A 15,962-nucleotide genomic window follows, 5' to 3' on the forward strand; every position below is an offset into this window, starting at 1 on the left:
TGGTTTTGATTTCCATTTCCCTGATGGTTAATGTTGTTGAACATCTTTTCATGTGCCTATTGGCCCTCTGTATGTCTTCTATGGAAAAATGTCTATTCAGATCCTCTGGCCATTTTTTAATAGAGTTGTTTGTTTTTGTTGTTGAGTTGTATGAATTCTTTGTATCTTTTTCATATTGACCCCTTATTGGATATATCATTTGCAAATATCTTCTCCCATTCAGTAGGCAGTCTTTTATTTTTTTAACTTTCTGTGATTCCTGTCTGTCTCCTCTTTTCTAATTTTCATTTTTTATTGAAGTACATTTGATTTACAATGTTGTGTCAGTTTCTGGTGCACAACATAGTGATTCAGTTATACACATATTTTTTTCATTATAGGTTACTACAAGATATTGAATATATTTCCCTGTGTGATACAGTAGGACCTCATTGTTTATTTTATATATAATAGTTTGTATCTGCTAATTCGAAATTCCTAACTTACCCCTGCCCCCTTTCCCCTTTGGTAACCGTAAGTTTGTCTTCTATGTCTGTGAGTCTGTTTTGTAAGTAAGTTCATTTATATCACTTTTTTTTAGATTCCATATATGATATCATATGATATTTGTCTTTCCCTTTTGGCTTACTTCACTTAGTATGATACTCTCTAGGTCCATTCATGTTGCTGCAAATGGCATTATTTTATATTGTTTTTATGGCCAAGAAGTATTACTATACACACACACACACACGTACTACATCTTCTTTATCCATTTATCTATCGATGGACATTTAGGTTGTTTCCATGTCTTGACTATTGTAAATATTGCTGCTATGAATATTGGGGTGCATATATCTTTTTGAATTAGAGTTTTCTCTGAATATATGCCCAGGAGTGGGATTCCTGGATCATATGGTAACTTTATTTTTAGGTGGTTTTTTTTTTTTTTTTTGCTACTTACTGCTTAGTTTTATTTTTCTTTCTTTACTCCAGTTTTATTGAGATGTACTTGACATATGACATTGTAGAAGTTTAAAACATACCGTGTGACTTGATATACATATATATTTTGAAATGATTGCCATAATAAGAGTTTTTAAAATCTCTATCACCTCACATAGTTACCATTTGTGTGTGTGTGTGTGCATGGTGAGACCATTTAAGATCTACTGTCTTGGCAATTTTCAAATATACAATATAGTATTGTTAACTAAAATTGCCATGCTGTACATTAAATCCTCAGAATATTTTTAGTTTTTTAAAGAATCTCCATACTGTTTTCCATAGTTATGCTCCCGCCAACAATGTAGGACAATTCCTTTTGCTCCACTCCCTCTCAGCATTTATCATTTGTGGACTTTTTAATGATGGCCAGTCTAACCAGTGTGAGGTGACACCTCATTGTAGTTTTGATTTGCTTTTCTCTGATAATTAGCGATATTCAGCATCTTTTATTATGCTATTGTGTATGTCTTCTTCAGAGAAATGTCTGTTTAGGTCTTCTGGGAGCCTTTTCGTTTTGTTAATAGTTTCCTTTGCAGGGCAAAAAGCATTTTAGGTTGATGTAGTCCCATTGTTTGTTTTTGGTTTTGTTTCCCTTGCCTGAGGATACATACCCCAAAAAACATTGAGGGAGGGTATAGCTCAGTGGTAGAGTGCATGCCTAGTATGTACAAGGTCCTGGGTTCAGTCCCCAGTGCTGTCATTAAAAATACATAAATAAACCTAACTACTTCCCCCCAAAAACAAACAAACAAAAAATAGCCAAAAAACATTACTAAGACCAATGTCAGAAGGTATAATGCCTAAGTTTTTTTCTAGAACTTTTATGGTTTCAGGTCTTATATTTAAGTCTTTAAATATACATAATAAATTTTGAATTTTTCTGCATGATGTAGGAGAGTAGTCCAGTTTGATTCTTTTGCATATAGCTGTCCAGTTTTCCTATTCAAATCCTTCTAAACCGGGTAGGTGTGTTTTTAGCTATTGTCTCAGCTTCAAATTCACCCTTTCTGCTTTATGATTTCAGGGTTGAGACTCTGCAAACACTATTTCTCCTTTGCATGCTGGCTGGCTGTTAAGCTCTTCTAATAGAGACTACTAGAGGAATACTGCAAGGGTGGAGGAAGAAGGATGGAAGCCTCCTTCCTATGTGCTTCCTGTTTCTATCGGTGGCATCCCAGCAAAGCTTCTTAATTCCAGCAGTGGCAGTTCCCTCCCATTACAACAGCTGAATTAGTTTGTAATTTTTCTAACACAAAAAATCAGCCTCATTAGCACTGCCCAGTGCCTCCTACACACAGGTCTTGGTCCCAACCCCTCAGAGACACAAGCACCTACCAAGCAATGCCTCCTCTTCAGAGGTCTGAGTTTCAGTTCTGTTTGGCACCTCCTCTAAGTTTCTGTGTTTTGATAAATCCAACTTCTTCCCTTTGTTCCCTCAGCCCTAAGGATTGTAGCTGTCTCTGCAATAACTACCTACATGATACCTTAGATTTCTCCTCTTACCTCTTCAGTTATGCAGTTAACAACCCATTGTATCAAACTGTCTCCCTTCAAATAACCTCTCTACATGACCTTGACTGATATATAAGGATCTGATATTTACTCTTTATATATATATATATATATATATATATATATATATATATATATATATTTTAAACTAAAGTGTAGTCAGTTTTTATAATCTTGTGTCAATTTCCAGTGTACAGTGATATTTACTCTTCAAGGTCCAGTTCAAATGGTACCTTCTATGTGTGTCTTTTCCCATTACTCTCAGTTCAAATGATCCCTCCAGTAAATTCTTAATGTCTTTCTTAAGGCCTATAGATTTTTGTTTTCGTAATCATATGCCAAATCACACCCTTTTGCCTAATAACACTCCTCTTTTGCTCTACAATGACACTGAAACTCCTTCACTCAAATTAATTATGAGGATCCAACAAGTTCATCTACCAGTTCTAATAGAGAAAGGTAGGTATAGGGCAGGCTGGAACAAATATGGATTCTCATTATAATTCTGTGCGATTTACTTAAACTCTCAGTTAAGTTTCAATTTTGCCAGCCTCACAGATTGCTGAGGATTCAGTAAAATAACATAGAGAAGATTAAGTAAGGTAATGTGTGTGCAGCATATAGCACAGTGCCTCACAGTAAACATTCAATAAACGTAAACTGTGATTTTTGCTATTAGCTTATGATTTATCCAGCTTTATGTACTAAGACCTCTTTTTTTTAGTGCAAAAAATAATTCTTAAGTACACTCATCACACTCTCCCTTGGAGATTCCCCCTTACTCTATCTCTTTCAGTCAGCTGGCCTCTTTGCTGTTCCTTAAATGCCCAAGGTATGTTTGTGCTTCTTAGAGACTTGGCATTTGCTGAAGATTTGCCTAGGACACTCTTCTCCAAGACAGATGCAGGTCTTACTCCTTTCTATCTCCTTAAGGTCATAACCAGATACTACCTTCTCAGTGAGGCCTTCCCAGACTTTTCTATTTAAAAGCGTAGCACCTCTTAACTACCTATTCCCCTTTCCTAGTTATTTTTCTCCATAGCACTTATCATCGGACATATCATGTATTTTACTTATTTATTTATTTGTTCACTGTCCATCTCCCACCATGAGACTGTAAACTCCATGAAGGCAGAGATTTTTTTTGTTTATTTTGTTCATTATTATATCTCCAGGGCCTGGAATAATATCTAAGACTATCAATGGTGTGCTGATAAGTATAGTGTCTGCCATTGTCCATAGTGTAAATACTCCCACTATGGCCTGTTTTAAGCTACCAACTGAATATTTAATAATCAGCTCTTGCAAACCAGTCAGTACAGGCTGGCTCCCATACTCCACTGTATGTCTGTGACATTGAGTGGGTTACTCAGCCTTTCTTAAGTGTCAGTTTTCTCAGTGAAATATCTTTGGGATAATAATAGAACCTACTTTATGAAAGTAGGCAAAGTTAAATGAGTTAATACAAGTAAAGCACATAAATCAGTGGTTGACACAGTGTTAATTTTATTGTTATTATTTTTTAATGGAGGTGCTGGAGATTGAACTCAGGGACCTTGTGCATGCTGAGAATACACTCTACCACTAAGCTATACTCAACCCCTATTATTTTTATTATAATTATACATTTATATTTTTACTTTTCTCCACATTCCACCAACATTGATTTGTCATTTCTAATGATTTTTGCTATTTTTTCCAAAGTCTGTACTGATTGAACAGGTCTATCAAGTTCTGTGACATTCTTTGATCCACCAACAAAATAACTAGTTTGTTGGTCATGATTTACTGATAACCAACAAGCATAAAATTTTGGCAATCATTTCTCAAGATGTTGACTTATTGTACTTCCTCCTATGTTCATGACTATTCATTGATTTCTGACCACTTGCCTGTTGGCAATTCTGCTATAATGGAGTGGAATAGAGTTTCCTACTGAAGGTTTGGGCAGCAAAGAGGAGTCCAGGAAACCTTACCATCTGTCTTACCCCACTTTCTCAATCTTTTCCAGAACTCTCAAATTGCCTGAATCTGCCTGCCTTGAAAATATCCAACTATAAAGGTTTTTGTTTTCACTTCCTCTGGGAAGTTGGCATTGATTCTGCTCACTGTTGTTAGACTCAATCAATCCCTCATTACTTTTCTCATTAGAATGTAATTCTACTTTGTTTCTTATCCATTTGCCTTCATTACCAGATTGTGAGCTACTCTGGGAATATCAACTGCTTCTCCTTTATCTCTACTCCCCCAGCTCCTAACATCCTGCCTGGAATGTGCTGTTTGTTTAACTACTGTTTGTTGAATTGGTTGGCGTTGCTTTGAAGATGCATCAGTACAGAGCCAGACTGAGGGAGGATGAAAGAACTTCTCAGAAATAAAGCACATTGCCCAGTGACAATTAAGGATAGACAAGCAGGGCATGTTCTCACACAGACAGAAATTTTGCATGATTTGAGAGTGGACTGTGTGGGCAAGTTGGAAAGTCACAAGAGATTCCATTGGAAAGATATACAAGGGCCAACATGTGAAGGGTTTCCGTGCTCTCCTAAGAACGGTGGCAGTGGTGTGCTGGAGCAGGCTTGTGCCAACTTGTGAGCCGACTGATAAGTGTCCAGGAATTTTGTGAGCCAGTGGATCTCATATTAGTAGTCTGAAATCAGCCACAATGTATCTGCACCACAGATTTTCACAAATGCTACAAATCAACCTTTTCTTTTTTTTCCTCAGAGAGCTAGCTGCTCATAGGTCATGAAAGAGTTTTGGATGTCACATTAAAAAGGTTGTTAAATCTCATAAGATTGTTATAAGGGTTAAGTGATAAACTATGTATGTAAGTACTTAGAGTGCCTGGTGTAATGGAAGGCTCCAAAATTATTGTTTGATATTATCATTCATGAAAAATATTAAGCACCTATTTTTTGCTGGGCATCATTCCTTGTATTGGGGACACAGCAGTAAACAAAACAAAGTCCCTGCCCTCATAAATTGTAGATTCTAAAGCTATGAAATAGATTATTACAGAAAAATAAATATATAATATACCAGGTGGTGGGAAGTGCTCTGAAGAAAAATAAATGAGGTTAAGAGAGAAAAAGACAGGACACTGTCTTATTTAGGATAGCAGGGAAAGCCTCTGTGATAAATTGACACCTGAACAGAGACCAGTAGGAAAATAAATGCTCAGTCTTATGGGCATCTAGGGGTACATTTTTTCAGGCAGAGGGGACAGCAAGGACAAAACCTCAGGTAGAAGGTGTATTTAGTGTGTTCAAGAAAAGAGAAGGATACCAGTGTAGCTGGAGTGAACAAAGCAAAGAGAAGAGAATTTGAGATCAGAGTACTGGGGAACATAAAAGGCAGATCAAGAAAGCCTGGTAGGTAAAGATTTTGGATTTACTTTTAATTAGAGAGGGGACAATTTTAGATTGTTTTGTGCAAAGGAATGGATGATTTGACATGTTTTAAAAGGGTCATTTTGCTTATTATTACTAGGATGTTAGAACGGTAACTTGAATAGTTTGGAGAATAAGCCACATTGGAGAGTGTTTGAGGACAGAGGAACTAGGGGAGGCTCTACTGAGAATTTGATTAGTTTTGGATGAATAAGCATGAGATCTGGAGTTAAACTGTCTGTGCTTAAATTATTCTTAGGAATGTGACCTTAGATGAGTAACTTCACTTCTCTGGGCCTCCATTGCTTCAACTGCAAAATGATAATAATAGGACCTCTCTTCAAGGGTCATTGTGAATATTAAATGAAATAATTCATGTAAAGTGCTTAGCACAGAGCCTGGCAAACAGTGAATGTTCAACAAATATTGTCATTTTTCCCCAAAAGGGCTAAAAATTTGAGGTAGAATAGGAAGGGAAGAGGCAACAGTGAGTGTGCAAGGGTAAAATGAAAATTTGAAAAATCTATAGGGAATCTAAATGTAACTTATTTCTCATTTGGCTTCTGAAGAGTCAGAGATCTTACCCCAAGTTATGTGGTGGGAAGACAGAGGCAGGAGCCAGTTCTCCACATATTCATATTGTTTCATCATTTGGGATTTAATGGGGCCTTTAATTTCTCCTTTAGCCAGGTTTCTGCCTCTATTTTACCTCCTGCAATAAAAAAGGCTGCCCTGAAAATAAAAGGAGATGAGTGGGAGGAGAAGGGGTGATTTAGCAAGTAGGTTAAATAAACCTTTGAAAATCATGAAGGCCTTAAAAATGCTTATGAAGTAGCAAGGGGAAAGAAAAAAGAATGATATAGGCAAGGAAAGTAGGGGAAGTAGAATAAAGTGTGAGCAGACCTGTGATTACCTGTTTTTCCATAACTGTCATCCAAATATTTTCTTTGCTGGTACTACTTAGAGCCTGGAAATTGGAATCTAGATTGGGCTTCAGATAGTTTTTTTTAGGCCCAGGGGAACTGTGGGCTGGGCTGGGTAGGGTTATGTCAAGGAGGTGAGATTTCAAACCCACAAGTATGGGACAACAGAAAAGGGGGAGAGAGAGCTTTTGGTAGGTCAATAAGCAGGCAAGAAGTTCAGAAGGGTGTGAGGTGCAGAGCATCAGTTATCAATGTTCTTCACATACCCTCCTCTTTTTTTAACCTGAAATGCAAATAATTGTACTGATACACTCAATCATACATTTGTTTCTTGGTGTACAATTTCCATTAAGTGAGACATAGCTCCAATTTTTCCTCTCTTTTTCCTTTTTTGAATGTACAAGGCTGTTTATTGAAGCACTATCTGTAGCAACTGGAAACATTGTAAATGATCATTGGTAAGGGAATTATTTATTGCAACATTGTTTATAAACATTGAAAACAAAGTGAATGGTCCCTCTGGGTTATTTTTCCTTAGCTTCCATTCCCGGTCTCATTTCTCTAGAGCCCTGAGATTATCCATGTATATACATCAACCCTGGATAGAACAGAATTTTTTTTATGTTGTTTAATTTATAATATTTTCTTAATGGCTTGTCCTTTGCATGTTTGATGGATATTTCCCCCTACATCAATATCATCAAGATAATTTCCAATATGTCTCTTTTAAAGGCAAGTGGTGATGACATGTGTGATGTACATGGTTGTGGCAGTGGGTTATACACATTCTCAGCAGGATAACTGGACCATTACTCACTTTTCTCTCTATCAGGGATGCAAGTGAGAATAACATTATGGGAATAATCTTGAAATCATTTTTATTTCTTAAACTATAAATAAATTGCTAGATTTTAAATGTTACAAGTAACAGATTACTTGTGACATATTTTGCAACTGTGTAGTTATTTTCTGGGAAATCTGTAGAGGGTAACAAGCAATATTTATCAAAATTATAAATGCACATATCCCTGTGGTTCAGATCTTCCATTTCAGAGAACTTAGACTACAGTTCTGTCTGCAGATGTGTGTTGTACTCTTTGTAAATGGAACATAGTTTTTAAATTGCCAGGGGTTGGAAACACCCCAAATGTCCTTAAACAGGGGACTGATTAAGCAAGTTATAGTATATCCACACAAGGAATACAGTGCAGCAGTAAAATAAAATAAGATAATGTGAAGGTCATTTTTATACCACTTATGAAATGTATTATAAAGTGTCCAAAATGTGTTGTTTAGTGAAAAAAATAGGGTGGAGAACAACATGAATAATGCTTCCCTTTATGCAGAAGTTTCAAACTATATTTGAACTTATATTCAAATTTGCTTGTACTCACAAGGAAATACTGAAAAAATTCATAAGAAAGTAAGAGCAGTGGTTACCAATGGAAACAGGACCAATGAGGGACAAGAATTTAAGGGAGACTTTATATTGTTTACCTTTTATATAATTTCTGGCATTTGAATCATGGGACAGCACGACTATTTAAAATTAAAATTAAAAAAAAAGTTTGGAGAGCAAAGTGGAGTCTAGCAGATTTATAGACTGTTTCTTTTTTTCTTTCTCTCTCTCTTTTTTTTTTTTTTTAGACCGTTTCTTTAACTTTCGTCTTTATAACTTCCATTCCCTTAGTCCCTGGGGCTAAACTCCTCCCCTTTTCTCTTTATCTCTAAGCTGGTGTGAGTTTCAACCCACAAGAAACATGTATGCTTAAATTACAAGGAACAGTGCTAGGTACTGGAGCTCCCAAGGGACAAAAAAGAACAGGACACATAGTCTCTGCCCTTGAAGTGGCCCAGGTGGATTTTATCACTCTCTTTAGTGGCCCTCGCCACGAGAATGAAAAATGTTCTCCTCTCTCCTCCTTTCTCCTTCCCTCCTTCTAGTCTTGCAAAATGCTGGAAATACATTGGAATTCCTACTTAATCCTCCTCCCCCTCACTTGGAGAGCAGCTAAGGCTTGAGGAGCTCAGGAACTTTCCATCAGGCCCAGATTGGTGAGACCTCAGACCAGGACAAAGACTCAACACACCTCCCTTGGGCCCCTGCTGCCTTGTGGAGGTTCGTGGACTCTCAGATGCTGCTATGACTGTGGTTTCCGGCTTCCTGAGTTCTCACACTGAGCTTGGTGCTGCAGACATCACACTCCAGTTCCTGCTTTGGAGACCAACATGCTCAGGCTTGGTGATACTTTGAGTGCATGGGGTCTGTGAGTGTGAGCCAGAGCTAAGGGGCTTGCTTTTCTGTTTTAGTTTTTCCTTTTCTCCTTGACAGACTCATTGTAAGTGCTGTGGGGTTGTAGAAGGACAGAGTTTAAAGGTTTGCTGGATGGAGGTTGAGAAAGATCAGTTTTCTAGTTGAATATCCTATCTCAGATCTTTACTTCTGCTTCTCTTTAGCTAGGGACATTTTGAATACTCCAGATAATGAATCTAGTAAAAAGCAATCAGAAAATCATTTATATAGAACTTTGCAGTTTACAATACATTTTCTCATGTGTTATTTAACTTAAATGTGACAATTCTGTGAGTGAGGGTAAATATCATCCCATTTTACAGTTGAAGAAAAGTGATGCTTAGGGAGAGAAAGGACACTTCTGTGCAGGTATTGAATGACTCTTGTGCTACTGTACAGCTGGTGTGTATGCAAGGCTTCATTGTGGAGCTGTTGTCTTATGTGCTGGGACCACAGTTCTGAAGTGATTGGGAACTTAGCAGGAGAGAATCTACTCGCAGGAGTTGAGGCTGCTATACATTCATTCTTTCACTCATTCAGTCAACCACAACTATTAATTGAATGCCATCTGACAAAGAAAGGTTCTATCTAAGAAAGAACTGGAAGGTTGAGACCAATTACTTAGTGAGATGCTGGGGAGGACCTTAAGGCAGAAGGGTAGATAGATGCTGCTAAAGAGGCAGTAGTGAAACCTGGACTTTAGACCAGAACTTTTGCAAACCGGAGTTCTGTGTCTAGCAGCCAGCCAGACATCCAGCTCAGAAGTTAGCAAGGCAAGTTTCCGCAGGTTTTTTAATCAGGAAAAGCTTAACTCTCAATGTATTTTATTCGTATTTTATCAAGTTATTTTTGCCTGGCCAGCATCAGTCCTTCCCTCTCTTCTCATTCGGGGGGTGCTATCCTTAGAGGCAAATTGTTCCTCTCTTCTTCCTCTGGCAGCCTGGACTAATCCATGTGACCTGAGATTGACCAATCAACATCGGCTCCTGGCCAAGACTTTGCCTCTTGAGTGCATGACTCAAAGACAAAGGGATATTAGGATTGAATCCCAGCTGTGGCATGTGGTGCTGCTGGCAGCAACAGCTGCTGCTTCTTGCTTCTTGGTGGAGCTGCTTTTGTGAGGCTTGTTTTCTGATCCTGCTCTCCTGTCCATGCACTGGGGCCCCAGTATCCTCCCAATATATTTTCTTTTGCTTGTACTTGTAACAGTGTCAGTGTTTATACTTGCAACAGACAAAAAGAATTTTAACTTACAGATTGTCATGCTTTCTTTAACAGGTGGTAAACTCCTCAGAGAGCAGGGCCTAAATCTCATTCGGCTCTGTGTCTTTGATGCCCAGCTCAACCCTGTGTCTCAATATGTGCAGGTTGAATAAGAAAAGAAACATGTTATATTTGTATGGGGCAATGGATCCTTGGCATTACTGTCGTCACAGAGCAAAAAATTCTCTATATGCTACAACAGCCACCAAAATCTGAGCAATTTAATGTTAATAAACATATACCCAGAGGATCCTGGGAAGGTCCTTTCTTCCTGTATTTTAGCACTTGGCTGAGTTCATGCAGGTAGTTTTGGTTCTCAACCCAGAAGTTGTTTGTTTTTTTAAAATATGGAACAGTTCACAAATTTGCAAGTTATCCTTGGTCAGGGGCCACATCAATTTTCTCTGTATGGTTACAATTTTTGTATATGTGTTGTCAAAGTGTGTATATCTAAACCTTTTGTCCCTGTCTTCCCAGGACCTCTCCCTAAGCATCGCGCTCTGCCCTGACTACCTCAGCTCAGGAAATGCCCTCTTCAGTCTCCAGACAGGACTTGAGAAGCACTTCTCCTATTGAGTCAGGTCATTTAAGAAGAATCTACTGGGTATTTTCAATTATCACTTTTTTTTTTCAAATATCATTCCCTTTCTTTCATTCCTTCCACAAATGCACAATGAACGTCTACTATCTGTCAGGTTCTGACAATTCCCTAGATACAAGATAGACCCCAAATCTAATTTGGGCCAAAGACAAAACCAGGAGAACAAACAAGTTAAATAATTAGAAATTGTGTCAAGTGCTCTGATGAAAATGAGCAGTGGTAAGGTAGAGAGTAATTGCTGTGTGGGAGGCATGAGATTGAGGGGAGCACTCCTGGATAACGTAGTCAAAGAGGACTTCACCGAGGAGACCCGTCAAAGAGTCAGCTTTGTAAAAAGCAACAGTCTAGTCAAAGGCCCAGCGCTTGGAAAGAGCTTGTGAAGAGCCATAGAAACGGACAGAAAATCAGCGTGGCCAAAGGATTAGCAAGGGTAGAGAATTCGATGGAGAGATGATTGATTGGTTGTTGCAGGGCAGTGACAAGATTTACATTTTAAGAAGTGCAATCCGGCTGCCCTTTTTTCCAATGTAAAATAAAGTCGTTATTGTCTTCCTAAATAACAGATGTTTAGTATTTCTCTTTGGGACTCCCCAAGACCCATTGGAAAAACACCTTAGACCCTTCTGGGGTGGCTGGAACTCCGACCTTGGCCCCCACCCCCCGCAACGGAGGCAAAGTACAGCTCCTGTCCACACTACCAGTTGGAGTCCTTTCTTAGGAGTTAGTAAGGGAAAGTGGAGGAGGGATGAGTGCAAAGGCCTTGAGGCGGGGAGGAATCTGGCTTGTTAGAGTACTTGAAAGACACTGAGTACATGGGGGAGCTGATTCTGTGAGAATGCCAGAGAGGCAGGTTAGGTACGGATTGAAGAGCCTGGCAGATAGGCTACAGTAAAGATTTAGATCTCAATCCGAAGAACAATGAGAAATGGGCTTTGAGCAGGGGAGGCTGTGAAAAGCTCCCACAGTCTGAGTGTGAAGAATGGATTGTAAGGCGAAAGAGTAATGGGGTGGAGAGGGCAATCATCATCTAGGAGAGAGGAGACGGTGGCCTAGACTGGAGTGTTGGCAGCGGGACAGAGAGAAGTAAGAGGCTTCGAGATGCATTTAGGAGGCAAAATTAAGAGGTGATGGACAGTGTCCAGTTCCGGGCTTCGTATGATCACTGTGGATGTGGGTGAATGGGGACTTCGTGCTCGGGATCCAGCCGCAGGCGTGTTCCCGCGCGTCAAGGCGGTGGGCGTGGCTCGCCCGAGCTGTCGCCACGGCGATCTGGCGGGGAGGGGCCGAGGGCGGGGCAGATGAGGCGCTGCGTCACTTGGTGGTGGCGATGGTGCGTGTGTGTGGGGGGCGGGGGATACGCTGGGCGCGTCCCGGGGGTCACGTGGTGCGCAGCACGCAGAGTCCTTCTGTCGGTTGGTCCTGGAGCGGCGCAGCTGGAGCGGGGCTGTGAGGTGAGCTCGCGGCGAGGCGAAGCCGGCTGCCTGAGGCCGGGTCGGGCCGGGCCTGCGCCGCGCGCGCGCGCGCGCCGTGCGGGCGGGGACGGTGACGGCCGCCCTGCTGCTCTGGTCCCCTGCCCGGCCCCGCTCCCCGCCTGGCCCCGCTTGCCCAGCCCGGAGGGAGGCCCGGGGACCGCTGCTGAGAGCGTGGCGGGCGTGCGAGCGGTGCCCAATCCCCAGGGCTGCCCGCTGGAGTGACGGAGGCCGGGGCCAATGAGCGCCACCCGAGGGGGCTGGGCCGCTGGGTGCGGGCCCGGGGCGCGGAGCGGGCGGTATTGGGGGTGGGGGGTAAGCTCTAGGACTAGAGTCTGAGCTGTGTGGCCCCTGAGAGCTCACCAACCCCAGCTGTCGCCTTGTGCTTTGGGAACGCGTTTTCTTTTATTGACTCTTATCCTATTATGGGAAGCACACCCCTTTCTCAAGCCCCCGATACGGGAGTGTCCCCTTTCTCTATAGTTCTTAGAAAATGTGGTCGATGTACCCCCTTTCTTAAGTTCCAGACCTGGGATTTTACCTCATTTTCCAAAGCCTCCCCAACTGAGGATGTACCCCCTTACCCACGACCCCCAAACTGGGAGGACACTCCCTTTTCGAGCCTCCAGTCTGAGTAAGCACTTCCTTTCAAATTTGGGGGTTCTCCCCATTAGCAAGTTTCATACCTGGGATCCAATAACCAAAGTTTTGGGGTACTCCTGTTCCCACAAATCCAAAGAAGAATCCCCTTTTCCAGGCCCCAAATCTGGCAACATGCTTTCCAGAATTTCTGAAATTTCGGGGCTGCTTCCTTTCTCCAACCCTTCAAATCTAGGGGTGCACCTTAGTTACAGAGTCTATCGAACATGAGATCCAAATCCTGAAGTTTTAGGATACATATTTGTATTAACAGAAGGGAATTCACTGCTTTTTCCAGTCACTGTATTCTTGGGGTTTCACCCTTTTTCATGAGTTATCTAAATCGGACCACCTTATTTCCTAGGTGTGTTTATTTCCTGTGTCCCTCAAATTTACAGCGTGCACTTATTTTGGTTACACAGTTCTTATGGTGTACCCACCTTCCTGGTGCTTCTTAAATCTAGGAGGGCACACCTTTTTTCTGAGTCCTCTCATTCCCAGGTGATGGTCCATGGTTCTTGAGCTTCTCTGCCATCCATGATTTTTTCTTTATTCTGTTTCCTTCCCTCTTTGGAACCCCATTTCTTTTTAGGTGCTCTCACTGTCTGGTCAGTGCACCCATTTCCTCTTCCTTCTTCTAGTGAATGCATATTTTTCTTCAGTGCAGCACTTTCTCTGCTCTGTGGCCTTTTTTCTCAGCACACTTCCTACCTCCTGAATTCCCCTCCTCCTAGGGGAGGATTCCCCCTGCCCCCGCAAAAGGGTGCCTGCATGTTGTCGTTCTAGGGCCACTTTATCTTTTATCATTCTACTAACAGGAACTCTTTTGGCTTGCCTTATCCCCAGGCATTTTTCTGGTTTCTTTCTTCCCTTGGACACTGCTCTGCTTACTGTTGGCTGCAGAGATTTTCTTCATTCTTCCTCATGCTCTGGAAATGGCCTCAAGTTCAGGACTGCCTGACTCCCAAACACTGGATTTAAACTGGGAAGGAATCCTCTTGCATTTCTTTGGTTTTTCACAGGGTTCATAATCCTTCTGGTGGTTTGCTTCCGGTAAGATTCAAGTTAGATGGGTATTGTTTTTCTTGTTTTCTTTATTTCCCTTCATTGGAAAAAAAAAAACCTAGCAAAACCTCAAGAGATTCTTTCAGTCTTGCTTCTAGCTCATAAACTTCCTCCCTTCACTGGCTTTCTTCCTTTTATCAAGGAAAGAGGTCATTTGAAGGAATCTCTTGGTCACTCTTTTTGTTCTTGTTCCTGGGGTACAGGTGGGGGATGGATATTTCTCTCTCCCTGTAATCCCCTCACTGCCAAATCTTGCTCCCAACCCCCACCTTAAAATCTGCAAATGCCTGAAACTTCTCTTAAAAGCCTCTCAGTAGGCTCTTTCTTTTGTGTTTCCCTCTGTCTTTCCAGATCTTACTCAGGGCTTCTCAGCCGGAACCTTAACCAGATTAATTTCTCCACAGCTGGAATCTCAAGTGCTTATAGGGTAATGACACCTCTGACCTTTCTCCCTTTTGGGAAGTACTTGAGTGTGCAGCTGTATGAGGCCTCAGTGGGGAGAGCGTTTGGGCCTGAGAAGGTACACTGGCAGGATGTGGCAGGAAAATACTGCTTTTCAGGACCACGTCCTTCTGAATCTCATTTGAAGATTGGATGTTTGCCAAGCACCTGCTTCTTAGGGATGCTGTGGGATTTAATGATACTCCCAGGAACCTGTAGGAATTAATGGGTCTTGTGGAGAAGTGCTCTGAACTCAGTATTGGAACTTGAATAAAATTAACCGTAATTGTATTTTCAGAACAACTAAGCTGTTTTATATTTCATGTGCATGAAAACCCTAGAGCTGTGTTATTTCAGGAAGTGAAGTAGATCCCACATTTTGATCATAAGGTCATTAGTAAGTACCAAATTTATTAAAAAACATTGGAGGTCTTTCTGGGCAGTACCTAATAAAATATGGTATACAGAAGGTGAACGGTACTTTGTGTTTTATTTGTCTGTTTGATACTTTATATGTATACTGCTATATGTAGTCCACCCTTAAAGTATTCTACACCAGTGCTTCTCAAACTTGAATGTGCAATAAGTCACCTGGGGTGCTGATTCTGATCCAGTAGGTTTAGGCTGATTAATCCAGTAGGTTTAGTGTGGGGCCTAAGTATCTGCTTTTCTAATTCCCAGATGATGTTAATGTTATTACAATTTGAGTAGTTAGCTTCTATGCACAAAGCCAAAGATTTCTCTGTGAAAATAGTAAGGTGGTGGTTAGCCTTATGCTGGAGCATTATTTTCCATTTTCTCTTTACCTTGGTGCACACTGCTTAAAGTTTGTACAAGGCTGTGGTCCCCTTTGGAGGACTATTTGTACTCAGTTACAGTTATTCTAGCATTTAGCTTTTAAAATCATGACTAGAACTTCTCCAGGAGTTTGATTTCTATATATTTTGTTCAATTTAAATCCTTAAATATTTCTTGCTTAAAGGTGAACCTAATTCTTGACAGAAAATCATTCTAATAAATATTGCATAGCCAGTGTAGTAATCAGCCAGCTTGTCTCTGGTCCTTCACCTGTCATTTTACCATGGATAGTGAGTCTGACATACCGCAAGTCACCAGGGTCACAGGTGTTGAAATTTCCGAAGAGTCCTTGGTTTTCTAAATTTTGGAAAAATGGGCCCTGGAAAGGCAGGTGCCTGGACCTTGAATGGAAGCTACTCGCTTGTCTCTGTGTGGGAGCTTCACAAAGGCGAATGCAGTTTGGAGGATAACATTGGTGGGGATCATGGCTTATGGTGCTCTCTCCTTTTGTATCCATAACTGTTTCTAAGTCTTAGTGGGTTTTCCCTTTCTAAATGTCTTAGGTCATCTGTACCTGTT

The 15,962-nt window shown here is 40.9% G+C and overlaps 1 protein-coding gene and 1 non-coding gene across 5 annotated transcripts in view; one reads left to right on the forward strand and one right to left on the reverse strand.

Moving 5' to 3' along the window:
• Positions 1-10,711: 10,711 nt before the first annotated feature.
• LOC116284365 (U6 spliceosomal RNA) lies at positions 10,712-10,820 on the reverse strand. The gene has a single exon (XR_004194127.1). It is a non-coding gene; the product is annotated as a U6 spliceosomal RNA (small nuclear RNA).
• A 1,464-nt stretch (positions 10,821-12,284) lies between these two features.
• Positions 12,285-15,962, forward strand: part of PHF20 (PHD finger protein 20) — a 110,430-nt gene continuing 106,752 nt past the window's right edge. For all 4 annotated transcript variants that reach the window (XR_012061706.1, XM_072944138.1, XM_072944141.1 and 1 more), the window contains exon 1: positions 12,285-12,422. The gene's annotated coding sequence lies outside the window, so the exon portion shown is untranslated. The remainder of the gene's footprint in view (positions 12,423-15,962) is intronic.

This window comes from Vicugna pacos, chromosome 19 (genome assembly GCF_048564905.1).
Source record: "Vicugna pacos chromosome 19, VicPac4, whole genome shotgun sequence".
Classification (NCBI taxonomy): Eukaryota; Metazoa; Chordata; class Mammalia; order Artiodactyla; family Camelidae; genus Vicugna; species Vicugna pacos.